This window comes from Kogia breviceps, chromosome X (assembly GCF_026419965.1).
Source record: "Kogia breviceps isolate mKogBre1 chromosome X, mKogBre1 haplotype 1, whole genome shotgun sequence".
NCBI lineage: Eukaryota > Metazoa > Chordata > Mammalia > Artiodactyla > Physeteridae > Kogia > Kogia breviceps.
In genome coordinates this window covers 64,954,753-64,965,932 of record NC_081330.1, presented here as the reverse complement: position 1 = coordinate 64,965,932, position 11,180 = coordinate 64,954,753, and the positions used below count along the sequence as shown (strand labels likewise).

At 35.8% G+C, this 11,180-nt stretch overlaps 1 pseudogene; it reads right to left on the bottom strand.

The window, feature by feature from the left end:
- Positions 1–513: 513 nt before the first annotated feature.
- LOC131748603 (CCR4-NOT transcription complex subunit 7 pseudogene) lies at positions 514–1,367 on the bottom strand (annotated as a pseudogene).
- Positions 1,368–11,180: the final 9,813 nt, after the last annotated feature.

Below are 11,180 nucleotides of genomic sequence, written 5' to 3'. Positions count from 1 at the left end.
GAAGTATTCAATATGATGTACTGAATAGCTTTCCCCACTCTCTGTCACACACACCTAGTAACAAGTATATTAAGTTAAGGCCAGATTTAACCTGAATGATTTTCTATTTATTAAGATCTGAAATAGGAATGGTCATACTTAGTACTGAAAGGCAGAAAATAAAATGAGCTATGAAAGAAAAAAAAAGTAATGTCTATTGTTCAAGAGATTCAACCAGAGATAAAACCTATATACAAGCATGTGTGTAGCTCAAATAAAATAAAAATAAAAGAACTATTTCGGGCTTCCCTGGTGGCGCAGTGGTTGAGAATCCGCCTGCCGATGCAGGGGACACGGGTTCGTGCCCCGGTCGGGGAAGATCCCACATGCGGCGGAGCGGCTGGGCCCATGAGCTGTGGCCGCTGAGCCTGCGCGTCCGGAGCCTGTGCTCCGCAACGGGAGAGGCCACAACAGTGAGAGGCCCGCTTACCGCAAAAAAAAAAAAAAAAAAAAAAAAGAACTATTTCATGTCATGACTGCTTGTTGGCTTCCTCTTCATATGCATTTCCTGTGCCATTCTGTACATAGGATGAACCAGAACCAAGGCCATACAAATGACCACAATATTTGGCATCATCAATATGATCTTCAAAGAACATTTCTCTCATTTTGAAAAAGGCCATTCATGTGAACAATGAGTCAGATCCTGCCTGATGTTGTGGTCCTATCCATTCCAGCTCCAACTGTTCAGTAACTTCCTGTAAACCACCTTTGAGAATTTTGCAGCTCTTCATGAGGTACTTCACATCATAAATGACAGGAAAAAACAATTGAAGGATCTCAAAGAAGTCAAGTTCTTCTTCAGGCAAGTTAGAATTGGTCAGGATATTGATTAAGTAGCCAAAGTCATAACCACTATGAAATGATAACCATTTGACCCCTTCACAGAGGACTACTCCTGATGTCTTAAGAAGTTCTGCAAAGTACTGGGTCTCAATTCCTTCCTCCTCATGTTTTTTAAACTGGATACCAGATGTTTTTAGTAGCTCTATAGAGTCTTGGGCATACATGTCCTCCGTCAAATTAAATTTAAAATTAAACTGCCAAGTTGAAGTTCCTGGAGGGTATTCTCCTTGCTCATTCATAAATGTCAGTCCTAGCTGAATTATCTTTAACAAGTCCACATTACACCGCAATAGTTAATACTGATAGTCAGCATTGCTCCTGAATTCTCCAGTGGGTCTTGCAACCACACCTGGGAACTCGGTGTCCATAGCAACGTAATTACATTTTTGGATAACTTGATGAATTTTCTTCATCTCTTCATCCAGGTTGCAAGCCCAAACTTCACATATTCTTTGGCTAGCATCTACAGTTGCTGCTGGCATAGTGAGGGCACAAGGAGTCTAGCTACTAAGCATCAAAATGTTTTACTTGATTGAAGATTTGTTTCATAAAATACTTTATACTTTATTTATGTACCAACATTTTGATTCTTGAGAAGGGAAATTCCAGATGCGCTTCCGTTTTTCACACAATTGTGTCGCTGAGCTCACGCTCCTCCTTCTCCTCCTCACCATAGAGACAGCACCCAGCAGCGGCAGCAGGTGCCCCATAGACACCTCTCTCCCTGCAAGGGGGAAAGTGGAGCTAGAGCTGCACCACACCACGCTGCACCACCACTTCTCACACGTTCGGGCCAGGGCTCCAGATTCATGACTCTTTTTGAATTATGGTTTTCTCAGAGTATATGCCCAGTAGTGGGATTGCTGGGTCATATGGTAGTTCTATTTTTAGTTTTCTAAGGAACCTCCATACTGTTCTCCATAGTGGCTGTATCAATTTACATTCCCACCAACAGTGCAAGAGTGTTCCCTTTTCTCTATACCCACTCCAGCATTTATTGTTTCTAGAGTTTTTGATGATGGCCATTCTGACCGGTGTGAGATGATATCTCATTGTAGTTTTTATTTGCATTTCTCTAAAGATTAATGATGTTGAGCACTCTTTCATGTGTTTGTTGGCAATCTGTATATCTTCTTTGGAGAAATATCTATGTAGGTCTTCTGCCCATTTTTTGATTGGGTTGTTTGTTTTTTGATATTGAGCTGCTTGTAAATTTTTTAGATTAATCCTTTGTCAATTGCTTCATTTGCAAATATTTTCTCCCATTCTGAGGGTTGTCTTTTGGTCTTGTTTATGGTATCCTTTGCTGTGCAAAAGCTTTTAAGTTTCATTAGATCCCATTTGTTTATTTTTGGTTTTATTTCCATTTCTCTAGGAGGTGAGTCAAAAAGGATATTGCTGTGACTTATGTCATAGAACGTTCTGCCTGTTTTCCTCTAAAAGTTTTATGGTGTCTGGTCTTACATTTAGGTCTTTAATCCATTTTGAGTTTTGAATTTATTTTTGTGTATGGTGTTAGGGAGTGTTCCAATTTCATTCTTTTTGTGTGTGTGTGTGCAGTATGCGGGCTTCTCACTGTTGTGGCCTCTCCCGTTGTGGAGCACAGGCTCCAGACGTGCAGGCTCAGCGGCCATGGCTCACGGGCCTAGCCGCTCCACGGCATGTGGGATCTTCCTGGACCAGGGCACGAACCCGTGTCCCCTGCATCAGCAGATGGACTCTCAACCACTGCGCCACCAGGGAAGCCCCCAATTTCATTCTTTTGAATGTAGCTGTCCACTTTTCCAAGCACCACTTATTGAAGAGGCTGTCTTTTCTCCACTGTATATTCTTGCCTCCTTTATCAAAGATAAGGTCACCATATGTGCGTGGGTTTATCTCTGAGCTTTCTATCCTGTCCCATTGATCTATATTTCTGTTTTTGTGCCATTACCATACTGTCTTGATGACTCTAGCTTTGTAGTATAGTCTGAAGTCAGGGAGCCTGATTCCTCCAGCTCTGTTTTTCTTTCTCAAGGTTGCTTTTGCTATTCAGAGTCTTTTGTGTTTCCATACAAATTATCATGTTGTTTTGATTACTGTAGCTTTGTACTATATTCTGAAGTCTGGAAGGTTTATGCCTCCAGCTCTATTCTTTTTCCTCAGGTTTACTTTCACAATTCTGGGTCTTTTGTGATTCCATATAAATTTTTGGATTATTTATTCTAGATCTGTGAAAAATGTCATAAATATTTTGATAAGAATTGTATTAAATCTGTAAATTGCTTACTCTAGTATGGCTATTTTAACAATATTAATTCTTCCAATCCAAGAGCATGGGATATCTTTCCATTTCTTTGAATTACCTTCAATTTCCTTTATCAATGTTTTATAGTTTTCAGCATATGCATCTTTCACCTGCTTGTTTAAGTTTATTCCTAGGTATTTTTTAAGTGATTTTAAATGGGACTTTTTTTTTTACTTTCTCTTTCTGATATTTCATTGTTAGTGTAAAGAAATGCAACAGATTTCCATATATTCATCTTGTATTTTGCCATCTTGCTGAATTCATTTATTAGTTCTAATAGTCTTTTTGTGGAACTCAGTTTTCATTTCTGATGGGTAAATCTGAATAAATATAATCCACATAAAGAAAAGCTTTTCAGTTCCTCAATTCTTAAGAGTGCAAAAACATCCTAAGGCCAAAGTGTTTTGAGTATTGCTGGTCTACTTCATTAGCTATATTTTAGTGCACCTTGTTACAAAGAAATCAATTAATTTTCTTTCATAATTGTTTATGTTTCACTTACCACCTTTTCTTTTATGTTAATCTTAATCGGTCATTAAATACCCCTCAGCCAGGTTTTAGCTGGATTTCCAGATTTACCAGCCCCAGATTTTTAAATTTTCTTTCTGTGTTTTTTCTCTTAAAATACACTTCTTATGCCAGTGAGAGATCAATGTTTTCTTCTTTACCCCTCTTTGCAAAATAAACACTTTAATTTCCTTCACACTTCTGCCTATTAAGCTGTTTAGACTGGCTATCTGATATATTTTTAATATCTTTATCAATTTGTAACATTGTGTAAATCCCTCACAAACTGTTACAGAGTTGAGCTTTTTGGCAATTAGGAGTTTTAAATTGTAAAATTGAATTAAGTCACAGCACTCAAAAATGTAACTTGTTTTACCTTATAAATTAGCACCTAAAATGTGTCATTCTATTTGTTTACATATTCTATTAGCAGCTTTTTCTTAAGAATAGAAGACAGTGGTTACCAACAAAGTCATTATGTTTGGTGAAATATTTCATTTTAAATAGGCATCCCTGTAATATGTTCTCTGTTTTAATGAAAACTCTAGACATATGAGAGATACTTAGTAAAATCTGTTGAATATATAAGCAGGAGAACTTGATCATGCTCAGAATATCATGATCAAGATGTTAAAGATATTCAAAACCATACACTATAAATAATTATTGGAGGAAATAGCTAATTATTTGCCTGGAGAAAAGAGCTCCTGGGAGACCTGAGTGCTGTCTTCAAATATTTGAAGAGTATTTATAGTAATGAAGGATAACTTCTTCTCTACCTACCTAAGCTGTAGAACTAGAGCCAGTTGGTAAAAGTAACAGAAAGACTAATTTCATTTCAGTGTAAGAACTTTCTGACAGAGCTATCCAAAGCTGTAATGGGCTGCTTTAGAATGTGTTACATGTCATTGGGGATATTTAAGGTTGGATTTGTGACTGCATGTTAGGCAGGCCTGTTACATGGAGAATTTAACAATTGGGTGGATGATTGGAGTGGTTGGCCTTTTAGGCCCTTTATAACTCTTAGATCCTATGATTAATAATCTTTCACTTTTATTTCTGAGTGCAGTTTGGTTTTGGACATGAAATTCAGCAATGCGACATGACTTGTTGCAAAATTAAAGCATGATGAAGAGCACTGTATTCTTTAATAATGAGAAGCAGTGTAATAAATAGTACTGCCTTGTATGTTTGTACTGGCAAGACTAATTAACAAATTAATAAAGCAGGGTTCTTATAACATTTTTCTATGAGTTGTATAAACTGTGTATTAAAAGCCAGGAACAAAGCTGTGTCTGTAAGTAGAGGAAGCCTTCTCTGAGAGGCCATGCATTGGGTCTGAAAGCACAAAGCACATGGGTGAGCATCCCTTAAACATTCCTTCACAGCTTTCTAACACTTTGACCTACCCACAATATTTTATGTTTTTCTGTACAATCTGTGTTCACCACTAATCAAATATATTGGTCATGCCCTACAAAAAGACCATGATAAGACAACAGTGGGCAGTGGATAAATACCAGCCATTTATCCTTATGAATCTATTTCCTCATCTATGAAAGGACACCATAGCATCTGCCCTGCCTACCTTTCAGACTTGAGATAATGTATTTAAACATAGTTTATAAGCACCAAAGTGTTGTTGAAATGAGGAATTGTAATTAAGATAAGCTAGTTTGAGTGATTGATTATAGTTTCAGGTAATATTTCAACATAAAAATGTTCACTGTACATGGGTCCCATTAATGAAATTCAAATGTAATTTAAAAATTCCATTAACTATTTATTCTTGAACATTTATAGATTTAAACACGTGGAGATAGTAAGCAAAACTCTGGCTTTGGTTAATAGGTGTATAAATAGGAGTCGATTTTTTTTTTACTTTCTTAAATGTTTTTCCTTAGCTAGAGACACTCCCAATGCAAAATCAGTCTTTATATACAGATCTGCAGTCCCTTATCCACATTGAGAAAAAAAATCTCTGAAAGCCTAAATTTTTTTCATAATTAATTTTAATGGCAAAACCTCACTAACTTAAACAGGTTTAATAGCAAAACCTAGGTATGTGAGGTGCTAATTATTATGTTTATTTATCCCATTTAGTATAAATGACCATATGTTTTACTGCAGAAATATTAGTGTGTTTGATTTCAGGGTGATACTCCAGATCCCAATGGAGGTGTTATATAACATGTACTATATGCCCCCATTTTGCTTTTTTAAAATCTGAAAAATTCTGAAATTCAAAACATATCTGCTCTGACACCCCCTTCCAAGTGTTTCAGATAAGGGACTGTAGTAGCATGTAAATAGCCCCCATTTTCTCTACACTTGCAGTGCATAAGTAGCTGTTTTAAAAATCCAGGGACTATTTGGTATACAAAGAAATATTAGAAGGTAAGGATGAAGCTTTGTACTGTATCACAATAATTTTACGTTGTTTAAAATGATCTAATTTTTTACCCAAGATGTTTTGGTACCTTCAGTTTGTTCTTACTCATTTATTTTGCCAAAGTGATGTTAAATGGATATTGGCATCTGGAGTTTTTATACTGAATTTGTTGACCAAATGTAATCTTTGAATTTACTCTAGAGAGTATCTGTTTTTAAGGACCAGTCAATCTGAATCAGTGAAACAGAAAGTCTAAAATATATATTAAAATCGTGCTGAACTTGTTACTCCAAAATATAGTATAGTTTTTAAACTATAGTAAGATTTTTAGTATAGTTTTTAAACTATAGTAACATTTTACTGGTAAAATACGGTGAAGTGAAAAATCCTAGGCAAACTATTCTTCATTCTGATAAGCCCATCAAGAAATAGATGTTGGTGCCCTTTGACTAGCTCATAGCTGATGACAAATAGTTTTCAGTTAAGATAGATGACATTGGTCAAGAATGTATCCATCTATGTACTTCAAATATTGCGTTTTTCTCATTACTATCAGCTTATTTTCAGAATCCCATTCAAGGATGCTTTTGCACTGTATACACCATATTCAAAGTCCATTATCCTAATTTCTACCCTCCTGGATCTTCAGAGAACAATTCCTCTACTACTTTTCTCGGGAGCTCAGGGAAGGAATTGAGTGTTTTACCCTAAAATCTGATAATTCAGTCAGTAGTTTTTAAGATCTTTCTTGTTTGAAAAAAAAGAATTTTTAATGATTTAAAAATATATATATCAAAGTCAAAAGAGAAATGGCACCATTGTTCAAATCGAGAATCTTGACGTTTTGAGTGAACGGAACTGAAATTAGACATTTGGATCTCTAAACAGCTACTTAGTGATAGTTGTCATTTGACTTCTGTTTTGTTTTGTTTTGTTTTGTTTTAATTCTAAGACTCTTTCCCATCTTCTTCCTCACTATTACATGTACTCTCTTTATTTTGTTACTGTATTGTTTTAACTTTTAAAATTTTACTTAAAAAACCCCTCCCTCATGCTGTGCCTTCCTGTCTTTTAGTTAAACCTGGACTTCTTTTTTTTTTAACATCTTTATTGGAGTATAATTGCCCCACAATGCTGTGCCAGTCTCTGCTGCACAGCAAAGTGAATCAGCCACACGTATACATATATCCCCATATCCTCTCCCTCTTGCGTCTCCTTCCCTATCCCACCCCTCTAGGTGGTCACAAATCACCAAGCTGATATCTCTGTGCGATGCAGCTGCTTCCCACTAGCTATCTATTTTACATTTGGTAGTGTATATTTGTCAATGCTACTCTCTCACTTCGTCCCAGCTTACCCTTCCCCCTCCCTGTGTCCTCAAGCCCATTATCTACGTCTGCATCTTTATTCCTGAATCCTGGACTATTTTGTCTATTATTCTACTCATTAATTTATAACTTGTTCTCTATTTTTTTTTCACATGAATCTTGGGCCCTTCTGATTTTCTTTACATTCTTTTGAGTGAGAATTAAATGAGTTAATTAAAACACTTAGTACCTGACACACTATAAGTATTATATAATTTTTAGTTATTGTTACCATTTAAATACATATTTAAAAATTATACACTTAATACGTTAAAGTTTAAAAATCTATATTCAGTATTACATATCACGAAATGTCATGCAATTTCTATATTTTTCCCTTAGAAAATCTACAGGTATATTTTTCTTTTCAAATTAAGCTCTGATTTAACATTATTTTATATACATGGTTTATACTCTTAGATCTAATTCAAAAATTGTCTCTTCTTTTTTTACATGTGTTATAGTACCAGAAAAAAAAACAAAAAACAAAAAAACAAGCAGGTATCTTGTTTTATCTTGGTCCTTCTAAAACGTACTTAGTCTCTTCTCTCTATTATACTGCAAAATGACATACATGGGCTCTCCAAAACATATCCTATGGATCATTGGCTTTGACAACGTATTTGCTTCCTATATCTATTTGCTTTCCTATCTTTTCAATTTTTATATTTTTATTGAAAACAGTTATAGGATGATTTCTATAAACTGGACATATTGTAACAAGACACTATGTTGGGAAAAACTTTGTCTTTTAAAATGGTTTTGTATTAATCTTTGGTATTCAATACAGTTATCAAATGCTTATCAACAACCATAATTTTTTAAACTGTTTGAAGATTTTTGAAACACTGTTCATTTGGGGGATAATAATTAAATAGAAAATATTTCCCCAAAGTCTGTATTTCAAAAATTACAGCTTAATTTTGATTTCACATATAGATAGTTACAATCAAACTAAAGTATTTGGCTATTTGCATACATCTGTATGGGTTTTTTATTTACCTCTACTATGTTTTATTAAAGTCAAAGTAACTTGAGGAATGTTTTTAATCCTTAATATGTCCAATATAGCATTGTTTTACTTGAGATTTGGGATTCAGAATTGCCCCATATAAATTGTTCATTTGAAAATACTCTTAACTATAAGAGCATTAAAGATGCAACAGAAATATTCTTGGTCTCCTGGCAACGGTATCCATGTGGTTGTGGTAAGCAAGGTGCAGAGAATGTGGGGAGATCAATTGATGGGGAACTCATGGAGAGGGAAGTTAATCTTCAGAGTAGGTGGTGTTAAATTCAACAAAGTGTGCTAGCAAAAGAAACGGTGAGAAATCCTATAGAAAAGGAATTTTATTACTTTTCCTTTCAGTTTTAACTATGAGTAGACTTTGAAATTACATTTTATTCAGAAACTGATTTTATTTGACTAAAATGTATGTATTGACTTTCTTAGAAAATTAGCTCTTTTATTAATAAGTTATTGTGTCTATATGGCTGTGATAAAGTTGAACTTAGTTAATGTGCTGAAGAAAGCATCAGTAATTATTTTAATATTTTATTTTCTGTGCGGAGTCAACAATGATAAATGGGAGATGTAATATAACTGATATGTTGATGTAGTATCAAGAAGTATGTTTATTTGCAACTCCAAGGTAAGGGAAATACAAAATCTCCTAGATTAATTGACTAACACATTGACATCTCAATAAATAGCCTGATAGTGAATGATTTTCAAAATTTAACTTCAGACACTTCTAAAATGAAGTATTAAAGGTCTGTACCTCTTTTTTTAGATATCAAGTATGTTTAACTACTACATATCAGTGAATGAAAGTTATAACCAGATAATCAAGTATGTTTACATATATATGTATATATATATATGTGTGTATTTTTTCTTTAATCCTGAACTTCTTTTTGAGATTTTTTTTCTTCCTATAAAGCACTCATTAGTTATCTTTTTTTTTTTTAATACAGTCTTTGAGTACCTTAAAAGTGAACTCTATTTTATGCTAGTAGAACAATTTAATGCAAATAAAGTTTAGAAATAATAATCAGATTAATACATTTAATATTACTAATCATAAACTTAGTAGATTTCATTAAAGTAATTGTATTTTAAACGATCAAAGACTGCATTTTGAAACTGTATTTTTAAGGAATGCCATCCACCTGTTTTCACTTATGAGAAGTGGCTATAGATATGGGAAATATCATAAGGACCTAAATATTTCTAGCAAAACAGAGAACAGAAGGTATTAAAATAAGGGAGGGAACTCCTCATGATAAAGAGAGTTAAGGAAAAAAGACACTAGAGAAAAAGCCACTTGTTTCGGAAAAACTGCATTCCAAATTTAAGTTTGTGTTTATGTTGGCAATGATTGAAGAGGTGGGGGAGGAGTTACTCATTTGTTAGTGCGGGGGAAGTGGATGAGTGGAAGGTAGGAAAGACACAGTCAAGACACTATTTGTGGGAATGAGAAGAAATCTCCCTTCCCTTTGCAGGAAGGGAGAAAAGGTAGTATTATTCCACTGGAGAAAGTTCAGCACTAGAGGAAAAAGGAAAGTAGTGGAGAGATCGCCAGCCTGGGGAAAGTGGAACTCATGACTCAGTACTACAGACCACCTTAAATCGTGTGATGACAGGTTACCATGGAAATGGTTTTAAACTACAGGGCGGGTTAAGCCTGGGAGGAAGGGAAGTCTGTGGAGTGGATGAGTGGGACTAGAGAAGTGTATTGGGGGAAGCCATTTCAGCACCCAGTTGCCTTTGAACAGCAGCAGTTCAGCAGCCGTGGAAGCTGTTGCAAGTGCTTGCTCTCTGCGTTCTCTTTCCTTTCTTCCTTCTTTTTCTTTTTCCCTTCCACCTTTCTTTCTTTCTTTTTATTTTAATTTCTGCATTTTAATATTTCTCTATTTGCCACCCTTCCCCTTCTCCTCTGTGCTTACCAGCAGGCCCCCTCCAAAGCCTCACTATAGCAGCACATAACTTCCCCCTCTTTAGTTGCTCCTTGCCTGGATGAATTTCAAGAGAGAAGCAGTTGGTGAAGTGAGTTCTTACAGCCTGCCAGAGGGTTCGGTGAGGGGAGAGGGGGAGAGATGCTAAGAGAGATTAAATAAATAAATTAATTAAAAGCTGAGGCTTTTTCCTTGAGCATTCCTACTTTCCTGTTTCTTCAGATAGTGTTCCTGAGTCATGTGGAAGGTGTATATGATGTTGGCTCTAATTCAGAAGTCCCCTTCAGTCTCCAGAGAACCCTTGATCCCTTGAGTGTTGACAGGGTTATCCACAAAGGGGTAAGAGATATGGAATGACTCAGGGAGTACTTAACCTGGTTACTGGGTTATTCTGAGAGTCATGAGGAGCTGAACAGGGTCCAGTGCAGAAGGGATGGTGCTTTGATCTCACTAGGTAGTTTTAGCTCACAGCTTGCCCAGAAGCCTGTTGCACTTTAGAGTCTTCTCAGTGATATCCCCACTCAGTCACTCTCTCCAAAAGGAACTGGAGTTCTCTCTGGTCAGCTCCCCTCACTGAGATTAACGGCAGTTTAGAGAGGCAGCAAGTCTTTTCGTTAGGTACATCAGAAGCAAAAGAAGCCTGATTTGGTGGTTGTTCAATTTGCATAGCTATCAATCTCCACCAACCATGTAAGAAACTAGGAGAATGAGGAAGGAGGCAGTGCTGCTGCAAGGCCTCACACTTCCCACTGTAATGGATTGGCGCTAAAACTGAAAAGAGTTG